The following is a 20,451-nucleotide window of genomic DNA, read 5'->3' as shown; positions in this document are numbered from 1 at the left end:
TCAGAGCTTTTTTGTTAAATTTGCATTGACCTTCATTTTATGTATAAGATAAATTTCAGAAACACAAATAGAAGTTTTTACTTCACTGACTTATTCTATAATCAGAAGCACATAAACTATAAATGGAAAAAGGCATAGCAATGTATAAATTGGAAATGAGAAGAGAATTCAAATAAATAATTAGTGTCTTGGTTTTTGAGGTAATTTATGTCCAAAGTTCATATAAATATGTCCTGATATTTTTGACAACAAGCAGGAATGATAGAATACAATATGAATGAATATGGAAATTATTCTATTAAGTCCAAATAAATATAAAAAAAGCAGTATTTACTTGTATGGTTATTATTGTTATAGTCCCAAAATAAAAATAAGTCAACAATGGATGTTACTCCATCTTGGTTAGAAGTGTAATACTACACTTATTTTAACAGAAAAAAAAATTTTCAAAGGTTGACATTAGTTATAGTTAAAATAAGATTTCTGTGAAATTAAAAAAAAGATTTCTGTGAAATTAACTAATGGACAAAATTTCTTATCATAAATAGAATGACTCAAAGGTTAAAAACAAAATTTGAGTGAAGCCTTAGCTTAATGTTTATTTTGTAGAATTTAATACAAATTTACAATTTAAACATTTTTAAAATTATCGTTATTTTTCTTTTACCCCAATTTACAAAAAAAAATATTTAAGTGCCAAGTTATTTTTAATCCATAAAAATATTTTCTGATATTTTTCTTTAAAGCCAGATGTGTCTGGGGTGCATGGGTGGCAAAGTTCATTGAACATCCAACTCTTGGTTTTGGCTCAGTTCATGTCTCAGAATTGTGAGATGGAGCCCTGCATTGGAGTTTGTGCTCAGTCTGCATAGGTATCTCTTTTCTTTTCTCTCTGCTCCTCGTTCCAGCACTCTCTCTCCCTCTCTAAACTAACTAAATATTTTAACAAAATAAAAAAAAACTACGTATGTCAGTCCTTTGCTAAACTACTGTGTATTAGAAGGAATGTTTTTGCCCTACACTTAATTACATAAGCCCCTGTAGGGAAGTGAGAAATTTTCCAATATCCTTTTAAGGATCTTTGGCTGGGACTGAGGATTAATCTGACAAAAAACAATAGAAGAAAAGGATACACATTTTATTGAACTTTTACATGTAAATGTAAAGTGAGAATTAGGGACATCAAGTCAATCTCAATATCAGCTGCATATAACTGTATAGTACAAATTGTGGCTACAATTTTATAGAATGGTCTGGCTGTTTCTGAAGACATTGGAGAGCTTGAAGAAATAAAATGATAAGCTCAGGGCTTTGACTTCTCAGCTAAAAGAATGAACAGAGACACAGAGGACTTTGTGGAGATATTAAGACAATATCTTATTCTCTATAAGTTCAGGACATCTATATCTGCTAATAGGCTATTTGTTTCTTACCAAAATCCATGTATTAAAAAATTAATATCCAAAGTGATGCTATTAGGAGATGAAACCTCTTGGGTGTTATTAGCTTATGAGGTTAGAGCCCTCATGCATGCGATTAATGCCCTAGAGAGGTACTTCATTCCTTCTGCCACAATAGAATATGACCAAAAGACTGATCTAAAGAGGGCCCTCATTGACCATGCTGGCCCTCTAAACTTAGACTTCCATCTCTCAAAACTGTGAGAAATAAATTTCTTTTATTTATTTCCCAATTGATCCAATCTATGGCATTTTCTTATAGCTTCTGGAATAGACTAGGAGAATATCTGAGCATCAGGCCCACTACGATTGTAGTCAATGCTGAAGTCATAAATCAAGTTTAATATGTAAGCTTGCCAAATTTCTTAAGCCAAGGTTGTGGCATTAGTAGAGTAAGATGAAGTAGCTCAGACTTGGTTTGAGGATATTAATGTAGATTTAGATGAATTGAAGACCTTTGAAAACACAAATCATTCATCTCTTTTGGACTCCAAGCCCATAAAGTAAGTCTGATCCCAAGAGGAGGATTATAAAACCTTGAGCAGAAAAACATGGCTTACACACCCAAGGAATTGAAAGATCTTGCAAGTTTTAACAGCAAGCATCTTATGAGTTTATATGGGAATGAATTGAGGAGTATTAAGCTGGAGGATAAGGATGAATTTGGCTGAAATTATCTATATGCAGACAGCTCATCATATTTAGGGCTTTAATGTACTATTTTTGGCAGCTGGAAGTAGCCTTAGCACTTTGCTTGATTCGATACATGTAGCCTAGGTTTAACAGTCTCATTATCTACATCAAATTATGTTAAGATTCCTGAGCTCACTTGGTTTATTGTGGAGAAAAAAAATGTGAAGGCACAAATCATGTGTTGGATTTATTATGTAAAGCTCACCTACCTTCCACCAATAGGTATTGACAGAAGGGACTCTGAGGATAGTCCTTTCTCCAAGACATTGAAAAATGTATTAGTGATAGGAGCACGAGCATTCACGGAAAGCTCCTTAGATTGTGAATAAGAAAAGGAAATCTCACTTTTGAAATGAGGGTCCCTCTTCAACTGTAATAGTGGCATTCTGGAGTGACAGAGGTCAGGTCACTGTGATTAAATATCAGAGACAATGTAGGTAAAATGACTTAATCAGAAGCATGGATGGGATGGTAATTTTTGGTTTGACATCCAAAAATCTGTAACTGTTAATGGCCCTCAACACCTTTAAAAATGAGTAGATGGCAGTAAAATAAAATCTTATTTTGAAATAAGACTTTATTAAAATAAAATGTGGATTGTGCATGGATGCTTGATTTGAATTCCCGTAATAGGAAGTCATAGTTGCTAAACTAGTTCCTACATCAAACCAGTAACTGACCCACCTCTAGTCAAGAACCACCACACCACCACACATATATCCAGTAGATCTTCCTCCAAGCATCCCACAGAGAGACCTGGAGCTATATATCAGAATAGCCACTCTGGTGACCTAAAATTATCAGGAATAAATTGATGCTAACACTGGGTAGATTCTAATGCCTAAGTATCAGAAATACTATGTGGGCATCATTGGTGCGAGTGAATATTCGTGAACACTGAATGATAAGTACTACAGAAGCTTTGTCCAGGTTCTGTAGTACAGTAATTCTCACAAGGAAATTATATGATTTGAATAGATCTATTTTGTAAACCCCAGAATGCCTGCATTTGGCTCCCTGAAAATGAAGATGCTGTGAAAGAAAGGAAAGAGTTAAGTAGAAGATCTCCAAATTTCTCTTTTTTAAGAAACTATAAGCAACACTTTACTCCTGGAGGAATTTCAGAAATTAGCATCAATACCTAAGACACACAAGATAAAAAAAAGTGGTGATTTTCTCAAATTTTCCACTTGACTGACATGTTTGGCTGGTGCATAAACCACATCGATTGCTTGTTACTTAAAACTTAAACCTAGTTGCTGCTTCACATATTGTACTTTTACTAGATCAACTCACAATTCATTCCCTGTAAAGCAGTGCAAATTATGGTTTTTTTCCAAAGCAATTAGTAGGGATGAGGAGAAGCACTTCACTGTCATGGGGAGGAATAACAGTAAGTACCTTGGCCTGTCTTATCTCAGGGCTGTATCAACTCTCATGCTGTCTGTCTTAAAAGAGTCATAGGGAAATCAGTTATCTGAATATTCTGCAAAAGTCACGGTGTTCCCCTCTTGGTAAATCAAAATGACGGGATCTGGTAAGCAGAAAGTAGCTACTAATCAGATACTCTAGTGAAACTGATGCATGCTAGGGGTAAAAGACAAACAAAATGAAAATTATCAAAGTTTCTAGGGGCCCACCAGTTTTGAATGTGTAGGGAAACGCCCTCTAAATTGAAAGACCATTTTGTACTGCCTAACACTGAGAAAGTGGAAAATTTCATCTTCGGTCTCTTCAGATTTTAGAGGCAACATAAACCACAATGGGCTTCCTACTCCAACTCATTATCCACTAACTCCTTTAGCTGAAAGTTTTTGAGTGGAGTCAAAGAAAAAAGTAAGGCTCTGTAGGAAGTTCAACTGAAATAAAAGTTTCCTGAAAATTATGCCTCATAAGGCAACAGTTACAATGGTGGTCTCACTGCCAATCATATAAAGGATGGCTCATGGATCTTTGGTTCGTTCCACTACAATATTTTTTAGCACAGATTCTGAAGATTTTGCAGCCAAATAATGCACTTCATTAGTGAAAATTATTCTTTGTTTGAAAGGCATCTCTTGTGTTTTTCCTCAGTCCAGAGAGAAACTGAACATATGACTGTGATATAGCCTGACTATGAGACTTGAACTGACATCATGAATAAAGTGACCTTTAATCCACTGAACCATAAAATTGATCTACAGTGTTAGTTTTCTGCTACAAAATTAGCCCACAGTGAAATATTTGGTGGAATATTTGGAACCTGTAGAACTCACTGGAATACCTCTTAGTACTTCCATGACCGAGTTTAGAGGGAATACACAGCAGCTCGATAAATCAAGGATCACTGAAGCCTCAGATCTTTCAAAATGGAGGTTTGAGTCAACTTACCAGGCAAAAAAACTAGACAAGCTTACATGCTGGCTATGTGCAAAGTGGTAGATAAAGTCTAGTAAATGCCAACTGCAGTCTCCTGGCTAGCACAAATATGTAAACTATAGGGACACCTGGGTAGCTCAGTGGTTGAGAATCTGCCTTTGGCTCAGGGTGTGATCCCATCCTGGATTGAGTACTGCATTGGGCTCCCTGTGAGGAGCTTGCTTCTCCCTCTGCCTGTGTCTCTGCCTCTCTTTTTCTCTGTGTCTCTCATGAACAAATAAATAAAATATGTATTTTTTTTTTCTAGGTATACTTCTATGAGTTGTATATTAGCCAAAATTTTATTTTTGTCCTTCTCTCAATGTGTGGAGTTCAACTACCAAATTTAGACCTTATGGGGAGAGTTTGGACATCACACTGGTTTGCATATGTTGCCTAATGAGAGTTTGGGTTTTTTGTTCTTAGGGAATAGATGAGATCACCTTTGTATGATAGATATTCATCTAAGACTGAGTACAAAGATAAAGAGATAGACTAATATAAATAAGTTATGTAATATGGTTTTCCAGTTCCTGAGTTTCATCTTATTTTTGAGTGTCATAATCATTAAGAGTTTATCTTAAGATCAGAGTAATATTTGCTATCTATTAACAGTAAGTCCTAGAAGCACAGACTCTGTCTTATTTACTAGGATAGGTATTTCCATGTAGTTTCAAGTAATTTTAGGTTTTAAATCTCATTTCTTCTGTTGATATAGTATTGATATATTGATCTACTTGACATATTACAGTCCACTTACTGTAAGTATTTCTTAGATTTTTATATCTCTAAATCATGTTCTAAACTCTCATAAACATAATACAGATATGTAAATGTCAAAACATGTAAAATATAGTAGAACCAGCTATGAAACATACTTTATTAGAGGCTTAAGTAATTCTTTAATTGCTAAATCCATGGAAAACTATTTTAAGCATAATAGGTTACAAAGAATGACTCTAATTTTAGAATTTGAAAGAACTAGTCAATATTAAGTTTTTTAATTTAAATTGATTAAATTAAGATTATGTAGATAAACTTGAAAAGGAAATTTCTACAAATTTAAGTGACAATCTTTATCTTCTTTTAAACTTTATCATAAAAATCAATGAAGAGATGTTATATGCAAATGGGTAGTGCTGAGTTGTTCTCACCATGCACAAGAAAGCCAACACTATGATGTCTAAATAGTCCGCGGCATATTCAAAAAAAATGTTCCTCTTCTGTCTCCATGACATTTTGGTTCAGAATGCCATACTACTCATGAATAGTTACTATTTACACACTACAGATTATATTCAGAAATAAATGATGGCATGGTTCCCAAATCTATACATGATAGTTGATCTCTGTTCATACTTACACTGCAAAAAATAATCCAACAAATAAAGTGAGTGTGACCTTTTAAATCATCTGAAGATAATTCTGACAACGTTTGGTAGAAAGATTGAAATTTCCCACTACTGAGTAATGGAGTTCTCTGTCTCTCCTTTTTTTTTTTCTTTTCTTTTTTTTTTTTTTTTTTTTTTTAAGAAATGAGAGGTTTCAGAGATTAAAGCTGCTGCAGCAATGGAAGCCAATCTATTATCAACAGGAATGTCATCACTCTGAATCACTTTATGCCTTGTCACTTCTTCTGACATTCTTGTTGAAGCTAACCGTAGCAACAAGCTGCAGAGCTGACATTTATGCTTTTGTCATGATGAGTAGTCCTACTAAAGTAAGCTGCCAAAAATTCTAAAAAGAGAATAAAAACATGTTCATGTTAACTAACAAAAGACTCTAATGAATAAAATCTAATTACTGAAATCCACTGGAAAAAATACCTCTAACCTTGAGAATCACACAAGTGGAAAAACCAACTGAAGTTTCATTCCACACTGGTAGAAAATTGTGGAAATTCATGTTTTAAATGTTAAAATACTTTAAAGAATATTTTCAGTCCCCTTGTTACAGTATTTTATTCCATTTATTTTTTGAAATTACTTAACGTAAGTATATTATTCTCTGAGGAAAATGGGTTATATTTATTGGAGATTTTTCCTCCCTTTAAAATAAAAGTGGTTATATTTTTATGCATCTCTGACAGTAGTGAATGCCTACCTTGCCAAAATATGTATTTAATGAATGAGTAAATAATACAATGATGTATGAAACGTTATAATAGCATCTGTGGTTTATTTATTGTAGTCCCCTAAATCTTCAATTTGCTCTATCATCCTCTATGATTTATTCTATACTCTTCTGAAATGCTACATTTACCTATAGAAATAACATTTTGGCAAATGCCTCCCAGGAAGAAAAGAGTTCTATTAGATAATTACTCTAAGATCATTTATATAAGATGGAAAAAATATGAGGTAATTACCACAATTCTCATTACAAATGATACTCCATATAAAATATATCTTTATGATTCAGAAGTACATTTGCAGAGTGAGGTCTAATTGCCTATTATAGCCTTGGCTTTAATTATAGGTAAAAAGAGTTTTCTTCACTCATATGAGTGTTTATCTTTTATTTACATATAAAGCAAAATTTAAAATACTACAGTATTCTTATTGAAATACATGTACTTTACAATACAGATAGCTATTTATTAACCTAAAATTTTACATCTCCAAAGGTGGTAATTTTGGTGGGCGGATGTTACCTAAAAGCAATCGGTGCATTTGTTTCTGGGATTATTTTCTAAATAACAAATTAGTCATCATCTCACATAGACAAGCTACAACTTTTGGGACAGGCCTAAGCAGCTTTTTTTTTTGTTTTCTGAAAAATGGCATGAGCTTTTATAGGAAACACATGACTTTAAAATGACTTTTAGTTAAGAACAGAGTTTTTGTCAGAAATATAGAAAAGTCATTCTTCCTTCTTCGTGAGTAGCATAGACAAGAGATATTTAAGGTGATTGCTTTGTTAATAGTACCCCATTTGGAATAATTTTGGATCACTGTAGTTATCAAGTGCTTCAATGCAAAAGCATTAGGATAAAAAGAACTTGTGACCCAACCCTATTAATAAGATCATCCTTGAGGTGCCTGAGTGGCACAGTTGGTTCAGCATCCAACTCCTAATTTCAGCTCAGGTCCTGATCTCAGGGTCATGAGATCAAGCCCCTCACTGGGCTCTGCACTCCGTGCAGTCTGCTTTAATTTCCCTGTCCTTCTCCCTTTTCCCCTCCCCATGTTCTCTCTCCCTCTCTCTCTCTCTTTCTTTAATAAATAAATAAACCTTAAAAATAGAAATCATCCTTGGTACTTTTTAAATGTTGTATTATCCTAAAATCAATATTTAAGCATTTTATGTTATGATTGCAGTCGTGCTGGGGGCTCTAACACACGGGAAATGTTTACCATGTCATTTCCTGAGAAAGCATTTTCAAGTATCTTCTTTCAATTCAGTGCCTGGAATACGGATGCCTAATAGAGAAGAACCAATTAGCATATGATGATAATAAGCTCTGTTGACATCGTAAATACATTATATCACTGTTCATAAATATCTTATTGGAATTGTGGGATTTGGGCTATCAGGGAACACAATTTAGATATATTTAGTAAATTAGGAAATCTTGGAAAGTAGGAAGTGATAACACTGATATTTAAGTCAGGATCCATCTGACTCCAATGTTTTATATTTATCAATATTGCTAGTGTGATAATTATTTGTATACACAGGCATTAAACACACTAGCATGTACTTTAGACTTCATTCGCCTTTCGATGTAGCAGATTTTGATACACAGTTGTCTAACTGTCAAGATTACATACTTCAGGTGGATAGATAATAAACTTAGTGACATCCTATGTGTCTTTGGTTATATAGGTCACAAGACATTATGTCAGCCAAAGGTGAAGAGGGGGATGGTTGTTCTCATTTTCAAATTTACATGCCTTCTTCCATTCTTTTGTTGTATGGGCTTGACATGTTCTTGACAGTGTTACTTATGTGCATCACAAGTGTTCAAAGTAGAATGACTTACCTACAGAAATCTGACCTCCATTCATATTGGCATTGAATAATGTGCACTATTGGGATTGGTACTAAAGAAGTGACCATGATCTCTATGCACCTGCAATGAAGCAGTTTATCCCATTCAGATGCCTTGGGAAGAGATGCGTGAAATATATTCTTCTTGCTTAAAATTGTTGAAGATGCACTGGTCATTATTAAATTTTCATGCATAACAGCCCATGGAGAAATAGATTTTCATTTCATGGATGGTCTGCATTCTTCTTTCTTTCTGTTGAAAAGAAGTCATGTATGCTTTTTTTGGGAATGACATTCACAAATTTTGCATTTGAATTTCCTGATCATTCACTGTTTTGGCTGTTAATCATTCATTCATTAAAAAAAATATTGAGAGCTTATTATGTGCTAGCAACGTCTCTAAGTACTGAGAATACAAAGCAAATGAAGAAGTCCTAAAAAACTGTCTTCATGAGGTTTGTATTTCAGTAGTGAAGAAAGATAAGAAAAAAATATTAATATATAAAGGAGAAAAACAAATTGGCTAAGAAGGATGAATATAGGAGGTTTCAAACTTCAGGATTTGAGGGAATAAAATATCATCATATAGGATAGCAACAGGAATGGCATTTAATGAGAAGATGACTTTTGAAAAAACACATGAAGGGACGCCTGGGAAGCTTAGTGGTTGAGCATCTGTCTTCTGCTCAGGGTGTGATCCTGGGGTCCTGGGATCGAGTTCCACATGGTGCTCATCCCAGGTAGCCTACTTCTCCCTCTGCCTGTGCCTCTGCCTCTGTCTCTGGTTTTCTCAGGAATAAATAAATAAAATCTTAAAAAAAAGAAAAGAAAAAAGACATGAAGGTCCATATTATTATACTTTGATATTCTATTTATAACTTGTATTAAATAATTTATTAAAGACACATAGCAGCTTATTAAATGCATTTTTTAATCTATGAGTATTATAATACCTATCGACCTCTAGAAATCACTTCCTACTTCTTAGAGCCTCTTAGTCATTGTGATCCAAAATCACTGATGTTCTTTCAATTGCTCAAAGTCAAGAAAGATTTTTTTCTACTTAGGGACTTTTACACTTACTGCCTTTTTCCCCCTCCTCATCATTATGGTTACTTTCTTAAATGATCATTCCATAATCCTCCCACATAAAAGAAGTTTTCTTTTATAATCTAACACAAGCTTTCTTTTGTTTGCTTAAAAACACTTCAATATCTTTAATCATGGCTTTTCATATTTCTACTTCTTATGTCAGTTTGAATATTTTCTGTATTTCAAAATAAACACCCACTTTATTGAAGCTGTTAGTCCCTGGCAAACATTTGTTTTGTAATGTTCCTTTCATCTTCTGAAAATATTAAAACACTGATGAAAGAAATCAAGATGATGCAAAGAAATTGAAAGACATTCCATGCTCATAGGTTGGAAGAACAGATATCTTTAAAATGCCTATACTACCCAAAGCAATCTATAGATATAATGCAATCCTTATCAAAATACTGAAAGTATTTTTCACAGAACTAGAACAATCTTCAAATTGTATGTGTGCACAAAAGACCTTGAATAGTTAAAGCAATTTTGAAAACAAAACAAAACAAAACAAACAACAACAACAAAAAAAGACAGGTGCCTGGGTGGCTCAGCTGGTTAAACACATGACTCTTGATTTCAGCTCAGTTCATGATCTCAGGAGCATGGGATCAAATCCCACGTCTGGTTGTCTGTTTATCGAGGAGTCTTCTTGAGATTCTTTCTCTCTCTCTCTGTCTCTGCCTCCCCTCTCCCAAATAAATAAATAAATCTTAAAAAAAAAAAAGAAAGAAAAACAAAACTGGAGGCATCACAATTCCAGATTTCAAGTTATATTTAAAAAATGGTAATAAAACATTATGGTACTGCCATAAAAATAAGACACATAGATCAGTGGGATATAACAGAAACCCCAGAAATGGACCCATATGGTTAACTAATCCTCGACAAAGCAAGAAAACATATCCAACGGAAAAAGACAATGTTTTCAACAAATCGTGTTGAAACATGCAAAAGTATGAAACTGGACCAACTTTCTTTCACCGTTGACAAAAATAAACTCAAAATGGGTTAAAGACTTAATGTGAGACAGGAAGCCATCAAAGTCCTAAAGAAGAAAACAGGCAGCAGCCTCTTTAACTTTGGCTGTAACAACTTATTAATATGTCTCCAGAGGTAAGAGGAAAAAGGCAAAAATAAACTATTGGGACTACATCAAAATAAAAGCCTCTACACAGTGAAGGAAACAGTCAACAAAACTAAAAGTCAACCTGTGGAATGGGAGAAGATATTTGCAAGTGACATATCTGGTAAAGGGTTAGTATCCAAGATATACAAAGAACTGATACAAGTCAATGCCTAAAAAAATAAATAGCCCAATTAAAAGTGCACAGAATTTAGACAATACTAATCAGCCACTAAAAAAATGAAATCTTACCAGTTTCAACAATGTAGATGGAACTAGAGGGACTATGCTAACCAAAATAAGTCAGTCAGAGAAAGATAATATATGATTTCACTCATATGTGGAATTTAAGAAACAAAATAGATTGTCATAAGGGAAGGGAGGGAAAAATAAAATAAGATGAAATCAGAGAGCAAGACAAACTATAAGAGACTCATAACTATGGGAAACAAGCTGAGGGTTGCTGGAGGGTAGGTGGGAGGGGAAGGGGTAATTAGATGGTGGACATTTGATGTAATGAGCACTGGGTCTAACATGCAATTGAAGAATCACTAGACTCCACCTCTGAAACTGATAATTCACCATAGGTCAATTAATTGAAATAAAATAAAAATAGGCAGAAGACATGAACAGACATTGCTCCAAAGAAGACATACAGATGGCCATCAGACACATGAAAAGATGCTCAACAACACTGATCATCGGGGAAATGCAAATCAAAGCTATAGTGACTTATCACCTTACACCTGTCAGAATGACTGAAAAAAAAAAAAAAAAAAAACACAAGAAACAGCAAGTGTTGGTGGAGTAGTGGAGACAAAGGAACACTCTTGAACCATTGGTGGGAATACAAATTGGTGCAGCCACTTTTGAAAACAGGATGGAAGTTTTTCAAAAAGTTAAAAATAGAACTCCCCTATGACTGAGTAATTTGTACTATTGGCTATTTTCCCAAAAAATACAAAAATAGTTATTCAAAGAGATACATGCATCCCCATTTTATGGCATCATTATTTATAATAGCCAAATTATGGAAGCAGCTCAAGTGACCATCAAAGGATAAGTGGATAAAGATGTGGTACGTGTGTACAACGGAATATCATTCAGCCATAGGAAAAAAAATGAAATCTTGCCATTTCCAAAAACGTGCATAGAGCTAGAGAACAATGCTAACCAAAATAAGAGAAAGACAAAGACCATATGATTCCACTCATATGTGGAATTTAAAAAACAACAACAAAAAATGGGCAAAGTAGAAAGAAGAGAGAGACAAACCAAGGAACAGACTCTTAACTATAGAGAACAAACTGATGGTTACCAGAGGGGAGGTTGGTGGGTGGATCTGGTGGGAAATAGGGGATAGGGATTAAAGAGTATACTTCTCAGGGCAGCCCAGGGCATGATCCTGGAGACCCGGGATCGAGTCCCATGTGGGGCTCCCTGCATGGAGCCGGCTTCTCCTTCTGCCTGTGCCTCTCTCTCTCTCTGTGTCTCTCATGGATAAATTAATTAATTAATTAATTAAAAAAAAAGAGTGCACTTATCATGATTAAGAAAAAATAATGTTCCTTTTCATTCTTTTACTCTCTGTTGACTCTGTAATGATCTCTTTCACTTTTAATTTTAGTAATTTGCATTATCTATTTTTCTTTTATAGTCTAATTAAATGTTTACCAAATCACTGATGTTTTAAACACAAATTTTTGTTTCATTGATTTTTTTTTGTTTTTGTCTTATCATTGTCTGTTTTATTTATTATTACTTATTTGTCATTTAATTCTCTGTGATTTTCGTATTTCTTAAGGGGGAATCATATATTTTATATTTTTCTTTTCTCCATTATAACATTTAAAGATACGACTTTCCTTTCCTTTCCTTTCCTATCATTACACACATCCCCCCCCAATTTTTTTTTTTTTAATTTATGATAGTCACACAGAGATAGAGAGAGAGAGAGAGAGAGGCAGAGACACAGGCAGAGGGAGAAGCAGGCTCCATGCACTGGGAGCCCGACATGGGACTCGATCCCGGGTCTCCAGGATCGCGCCCTGGGCCAAAGGCAGGCGCCAAACCACTGCGCCTCCCAGGGATCCCATACATCCCCCCAAAATTAAGATGTTGTGTCTTCCTTATCATTCAATTTAAAATATTTTCTAATTTCACTTGTATTTTTTCCTTTGGTCCATTAGCTTTTAAGAGTATGTTAATTTACAAAATTTAGGTATTTTTCAGATACTATTTTTTATGGATTTTTAATAGGATCTCTTTTGCTCAGAGGATAATCTATAAAGAATTTAATCATTATATATTTTATGAAAGAGCATCTGGCCTATCATGGTCAATTCACTTGTGAAATTAAAAGGAATGTTTATTCTGCTACTGCTGAGTCCATGTCAATAAGGTCATGTTAATGTCTTTTATAGCCTTTTTGTGTACTAAACACTGTCAGTATCTAAGAGAGAATTATAGAAGCTCTGAATATATTTTGCATTTTTCTATTTCTCTTTCAGTTGTAGCTTCTTGTATTTTCAAACCCTTTTATTAAAAGTATATATATTTGGTGCTGTATAATACTTTTATTAACTTAATTGATACCTTTGTTGTTATGAAATATCCTTTTATGTGCATTGTAACATTCTTCATTATGAATTCTATTTGAAGTATATTAACATAGACATTCTTGATTTTGTATAATCAGTGTCTGCATGGCATAACTTTTTCTACCCTTTTAATTTAGGATATACGTTAGTATTATTTTTTTTTTACAGTCTCACAATCTCAGCATCCTAAGTAATGTGCTTTGTATCTTTGTATTCAAATTAATAAATGGTATGCATAGGCTTATATTGATCAGCTTGAAATTTATTGTCTTTCTTTAGAGTATTGACTTTTGTTAAGTGATTTTTTTTTTAATTTATGGATAAGCTTTACTCTTTCAAAGTTTGTTTATAAGCGGATTTTATTTTATTTGCATGTTATGTTTCATGTTATGTTATTTTGACCAAGTAGAATATGTTTTATTCTAAGGCCTTTTTATTTTACTCCCAAGTCAGGTACTTTTTGAAGTTTATACTAAATGCCCCATGTCTTCCTTGAATGTTTCCAGCTCTTGAAACTTGGTAGTTCTTCATTTCATGGTTTTAACTTGAATAAGTAAAGCATGCAGAGCTATTCTGGTTCCAACATCATGATTCATGCTTCCCTATCATAGCACACCTTTATTCCATACAACTTAGACATTTTCTACTCTAACTCTACAAGGCACTTAATGTTAATCTTCATTTTTTTTCTATATTTTTCTTTTGCTTTATATTCTTTTGTCTACTTGCAATTCTGGAACTCCTTCTTCCATTTTATGCTTTTAGAGAAATTTTACCAGTCTGTCTAGAATCTAATGAATAAAATGAGAACTCAATCTTTTAAAGAGAAAATGAGAAAATGCTCTGCATCACTGGCCATCAGGGAAATACAATTCAAAGCCACAATGAGATACCACCTCAGACCAGTGAGAATGGGGAAAATTAACAAGACAGGAAACCACAAATGTTGGAGAGGATGTGGAGAAAGGGGAACCCTCTTGCACTGTTGGTGGGAATGTGAACTGGTGCAGCCACTCTGGAAAACTGTGTGGAGGTTCCTCAAAGAGTTAAAAATAGACCCGCCCTACAACCCAGCAATTGCACTGCTGGAAATTTACCCCAAAGATACAGATGCAGCGAAATGACAAATACCCACCATTTGCTTCAACATGGGTGGAACTGCAGGGTATTATGCTGAGTGAAGTAAGTCAATCGGAAAAGGACAAACATTATATGGTCTCATTCATTTGGGGAATATAAAAATTAGTGAAAGGGAATAAAGGGGAAGGAGAGAAAATGAGTGAAAATATCAGTGAGGGTCACAAAACATGAGAGACACTTAACTCTGGGAAACGAACAAGGGGTAGTGGAAGGGGAGGTGGGTGGGGGTTGGGGTGACTGGGTGATGGGCACTGAGGGGAGCACTTGGTGGGATGAGCACTGGATGTTATGCTATATGTTGGCAAATTGAACTCCAATAAAAAAATTAAAATAAAAAAAAAGAACCTGGGTGTCCAAAACAAGAGAAATCTGTTTTCTCACTGTCCTGGAGGCTAGAAGTCTGAGATCAAGGTATAGTCAGGATTAGTTCTTTCTGAGAACTGTGAGATATAATCTATTTTATGTGCCTCCTTTAGTTTCTTATAGATCACTGGCAATCTTTTGACTATTCTTGGCTTCTAGAAGCTTCATCTCAATTGACATCTTTCTCTTCACATGATACCCTTCTGTGTGCTTGTCAGTATCCAAATTTCCTCTTTATATAATGTCAGTGATTAGGCCCCAACCTAATGACCTCATTTTAACATGAATATCTATGTTAAGACTTTAAAGACCAATATGTTGGCCATATTTGAGGTACTGGAGGTTAGGACTTTAATGAATTCTGAGGGAAAACCATTTATCCCATGAAAAGTGGGTATAACAGATGTATATCCAATAATATAAAGAAATAAATTGATACAAAGGGCATACCCCAGATGTTCTAGCTCTTAACAAAGCATCACAGCAGATAACAAATTCCAAACTGAAATATTTACTCAATGATATGGAAATTTGACAACACATAACACCTTAGCACAGCCATGACATAAATAAGGGAATGTTATTACAGGGCACAGAAGGAAAAAAAGAACTCCATGAAAGTATTGTCCCTTGGGTGTATATGGTAAACTTATGACTGAAAGATAGGAATAACAAATTTCTTAGGGTATTTCACATAGTGATTACTTGTATCTATTGCTTATCTTAGATTTTATCCATGAGTGATAGTGTTCCTGCAGAATAATGAGTAACATTTTTTTTCTATTCTAAAAATATCTTTCCAAATTATTCTCTGTGCATGCTATAGACGATGAGAATGCTAGAACCACTTTAAATTTGCTTTAAACGTTTTGTTTATTATATGTGATATTTGTTATTTAACCAAAGGTTTTTAAATTACATCTACTTCCTCCACTAAATTTTACTTACTCTCTTCCTATAAGGATAATAGACATGCCTTTTTAAATGTCTTTTATTCATATCTTTATATTAAAAACATACATACTTCACTTTAAACAAAATTATTTTCTGTCTGGAATCCTAAGATTTTATATTAAATTCTAACCTCTAAACCATTCTGTGTTGTACCATCTTTATATATTATCTTTATGCTACTTTCTTACTAAAACTCTTTCTTGGGAATATATTTATAGTTTTGAAATCTTGATAATTTATTCTTTAGCTTCTTGGAAAGAGAATCCTAAAAGGAGTTTTAAAATAAAATGTTTATGTATTCCATTTTACATGAAGTGTTCTAAAAACATTTTTTATCATTTTAAAATTAAAAAAAAACCTTTTTTCTTAGAGCAGAGTGTATACACACACACACACACACACACACACACACAAATTGTGTTCTGTGAAACCCAAATAAGCAACTTAAAAGGTGCTATGTTAAGAATCTTTTAGATTTTTTTCTTTTAGCTTTTTAGTAGTTGCACTAAACTTTGTCCTTCAGTATTGTCCTGCAATATTGCTTTTGTTTTAAAGTTTGCTATGGAGTTGGAACTCCCTGACACTTGGCCCATGTACTTGGCCTTTCCTCCAAAAATAAATCTCCTTCCAAACATTTCAGGTATCAAATTGGATGATTCTGACAGTTTCTAAGTATATCTGGTCTAAACCTGCATTCACTGACCGTAGATATATATGTAAGATGAATTTGTATGCACTGAGATCACTGTAAGACATTCTTGGGATAAATTATATTTCCTAACTGATTCCCATGATCCCTAAGCCTACCCAGCAGACTGAATGGCACTCTGTGTTTGAGAAAACATTATAAGTACAGAGTAATGTCCAAAAATTCTAAGATTGGTTTATTTCTCTTTCTCTAGAGCCCTGTTACTCAATTAAAGAGTCTTTGGTCCATAGAGGAAAGGTTAGGACTGAGACTTGTAGTATGTATATTTGTAGTGTGATTGGAAAATCTTTTCTGGAGATTGTATAACTTTCCCTTAAGAGGTGATGATGAATCTGTGACCTTAGTCATGTTGAGAAATTGGAGGATGGACCATTAATTTTCGTGGCAATTAAAACTATCTCTATTTGAAAGACATCCAGTTTCAGCTGTATAAATTAAGTGATCCCTAAGTGCATTATCTAATTATTTTAGTTATTGACACCTGAGCATCCTTTAATCACAGCCACAAATCTGTTTTTTAAAGCTGAGATCTAATTTATCTCTGGCAATTATAAACTACCATTTGGATTCTTGGAGTCTCAGTAGTCTCAGAATAGCATTTAGTATCAATGCTAAAAAAATCAAGGAGTGAATATCAATGGTAGCATCTTTTGCCTTATTTCTAGTCTTCAGTAGGTAGAATTTTTAATGCTAGTGCTTTCCTCATCAAGTTTCTCAGTAGTGTAATCCAAGTCGTCTGTGGAGGGGAATTTGAAGAGATACAAAAGAATCACATGTAAAGTCCCCTCAAACATTCCTATCTCTCATGCCATTTTCTCCATTTCTTTCTCCATTTTCTCCAAACATCATATGGTTTTACTCATACAGGGAATATAAGAAATAGTGAAAAGGATTATAAAGAAAAGGAAGGAGAATGAGTGGGAAAAATTAGAGAGGAAGACAAACTGTGAGAGACTCCTAACTCTGAGAAACGAACAAAGGGTAGTGGAAGGGGATGTGGGTGGGGGGATGGGGTGACTGGGTGAAGGGCACTGAGGGAGGCACTTGATGGGATGAGCACTAGGTGTTATACTATACTTTGGCAAATCAAACTCCAATAAAACATATATACAAAATAAAAAAAAAAATAAGGAGGAACTCAATGCCATTTCAAGACCCAACAAATTTGCTGAATTTCATAACATACTCAAGCAAATAAAGGAATTCTACCAGAAAGACCCAAATGAGATCTCTGCGCTAATGTCAGTGGAGTTTGAGGAGCTTCTGAAGGTTTGAGAGAATCCAAGCGAAGAGACATGGAACTTGGTGAAGTTAACAGATAAAGAGATTATGGTCATTACCTCCATGTCCATGACTGTCAACCCTAAATACATTAACCTGAAGGTCTCAGGAGAAGCTGGATTATATAACACACCTATCCATCGTTGAGCAGTTATTTAACATTTCTACAGAAGGGATGAATGCCAAATACAAGAGATACCTGGAGATGATGCTTGACTACCTCTGAGATCACACAGATCGAGCGAGGCTGCTCCAAGATCAGATTGAACTTTTTGTAAAGATCCATAATGAGTTTGAGAAGTGAGAGAATGGTATCTTTCCTGGGTGGCCAGAACAGACAAGCCGTGTCCTGATCCATGCTGGAGCCCATCTTGACCTGTCTGCATTCTCTTCTATGGAGGAGTTGGCCCTTGGTCTGGACAGATTGAAATCTGTACTCTTCGCTTTAGGCCTGAAGTGTAGTGGGACCCTACAAGAGCAAGCTCAGAAAACGTACATCACAAACAGGCCAGGACAGGGGTAAAAGCAAGAAGTAGAAAAGTAGAGAAGTAGAAGTTGAAGCAGATCAGTGAGAGTGAAGGTGAAGATGAAGAGGATGAGATCATGGATAACCCCCAAAACCTGACCCTTGGCTGGGATGGCAAACCCATTCCCTACTGCATAGGTATAAGACTCATAATCTAAGCTACAACTGTGAGATTTGTGGAAATTATATCTACCAAGGTCTATACGTACCTTCCAGGGGCACTGTGTTGAGTGGCCGTGCCCATGGCACGAAGGGTTTGGTCATCCCAAACACTGCCCACTTTGCCAATGTGACACGGGTTGAAGGTTCTGTTCCCTGTGGGCCAACCTGAAACTACGGAAGGCATCAGAATGGTGGCAGCCTGACACTGAGGAAGAATATGAAGACTCCAGTGGGAGTGTTGTGAATAAGAAGATCTGTGAGGACCTGAAGAGACGAGGACAGCTCTAGTGTTCAAGGACGTATCTCAGCTTTGGGGCTTGCCCAGGCTTACCTAAAATCTGCTTCTTCTATTTCTCCCAACCAAATGTTCTCAAAGACTCTGCTACTTAGTCTTACGGTCTAGCACACATCTTGTAAAAAACAAGACATACTGGCAGATTGTAGAGTTGAGATGTGTTCTATCTTTGTTTCACATGAAAAGATTCTGTCAGAAAATTCAAAAAAAGTTTTAAAAAGTAGGTTATGTTTTATACCTCAGCTTCATTGGGAAATTCTATCAGAGTCTATTTGTAGTCAACTAATCAAGCAAGGAGCTGGACAAATTACATATAGATTTAGTATTTTTGGTATGTGGACTCATGCTGATAAAGCACCACATATAAAATTATGTATTCCCTTTCGCGTTCCTTTCCCACCTTGGTGAAATCAGTGCATACATCACAAGATTATTATAAACATTAGATGGGTTAATATTTGTAAAGCTCTGATAAAAATGTCTGTCATACTATTGTTAGGTAAGGTCTTGCTAAACCAAACTTTGTACGGTATAGAGAAGCCCTTTAGCAATTGAGGTCTTTTTTTGCTCTTTGTCCTTTTCATCTCACACTTTTTTCTGGATGCTTTTCTAATTCTTTATTTCAATTAAACACATTCACTGTTAAGAAAAAAAAAAAATCAAAAGCTCTCTCTGGAAAAAGGATTATGGACGTGCTATTCTTTTATCATTTGGCATTTTCTTACAACTAACTACTAAGAGCCTATAACAAAGTTATATGCAAATACAAGGTATTGTCCTTCAAGAACATCAGAAGATAAGACCAAATTAGGATGTAATATGGCAAACATTAAACAATAATATCAATAGGAATGATCAACCGAGAAAAATGTTTGTATGTTGGAGAAAATCAAGAACAGATTTATACTGAATATGACATTTATTCTAGTTTGTAAGTAATAAAAAAGTTTTTTTTTAACTTTTAAAAAGTTTATTTATTTATTTATTTATTTATTTATTTATTTATTTATTTATGAGAGACACACACACAGAGGCAGAGACATATGCGGACGGAGAAGTAGGCTCCATAGAGGGAGCCCCATATGGGAGTCGATCCCAGGACCCTGGGGTCACGACCTGAGCAAAGGCAGACACTCAACCCCTGAGCCACCCGGGCATCCCCAATAAAGAAGATATCAATGAGAAGATTAAGGTAGTTCAATGTAACTAGAGCATGTGCTATGTAGGAATGTCGAGAAATTCGAGAGCTAGAACCAAAATGAATGTTCTATGAATATATAAATACTTCCATGTAGTGTATTTGATGCCAACTCTTATTACATATGTGATTATAACCAGCTACAGGTAATGGAAGCTAAACTTCTAGTGGACTAGATAAGGCATTTATTTTATATCTAACATCACAGTATAGATACGTGGAGGCTGAAATTGGATGCTGTCAAAAATCTTTTTAATAAACCAGTTTCCTGTCTTCATTCTGCCAATCTTAGAATATGAACTTTCTTCTTCATTTGTGGTGTCTTGTGAATGTACTGAAGTCTGCTAAATCTATCGATTCTTTATTCAACAGAAGACAGAAAAAAAAAGAACATAAGAACAGTACTAAATTCATCTACATTTTGTGAAGTATGATTATCAGTAAAATATATTTTTTAAATTCTCA

At 34.7% G+C, this 20,451-nt stretch overlaps 1 pseudogene; it reads left to right on the top strand.

The window, feature by feature from the left end:
- Positions 1-1,526: 1,526 nt before the first annotated feature.
- On the top strand, positions 1,527-18,781 carry LOC102152715 (annotated as a pseudogene).
- The last annotated feature ends 1,670 nt before the right edge of the window (positions 18,782-20,451 follow it).

The sequence above is a fragment of the Canis lupus genome, chromosome 15 (genome assembly GCF_011100685.1).
Source record: "Canis lupus familiaris isolate Mischka breed German Shepherd chromosome 15, alternate assembly UU_Cfam_GSD_1.0, whole genome shotgun sequence".
Classification (NCBI taxonomy): Eukaryota; Metazoa; Chordata; class Mammalia; order Carnivora; family Canidae; genus Canis; species Canis lupus.
Note: the sequence above shows the minus strand (reverse complement) of the source record. Positions and strands in the feature narration are given on the sequence as shown.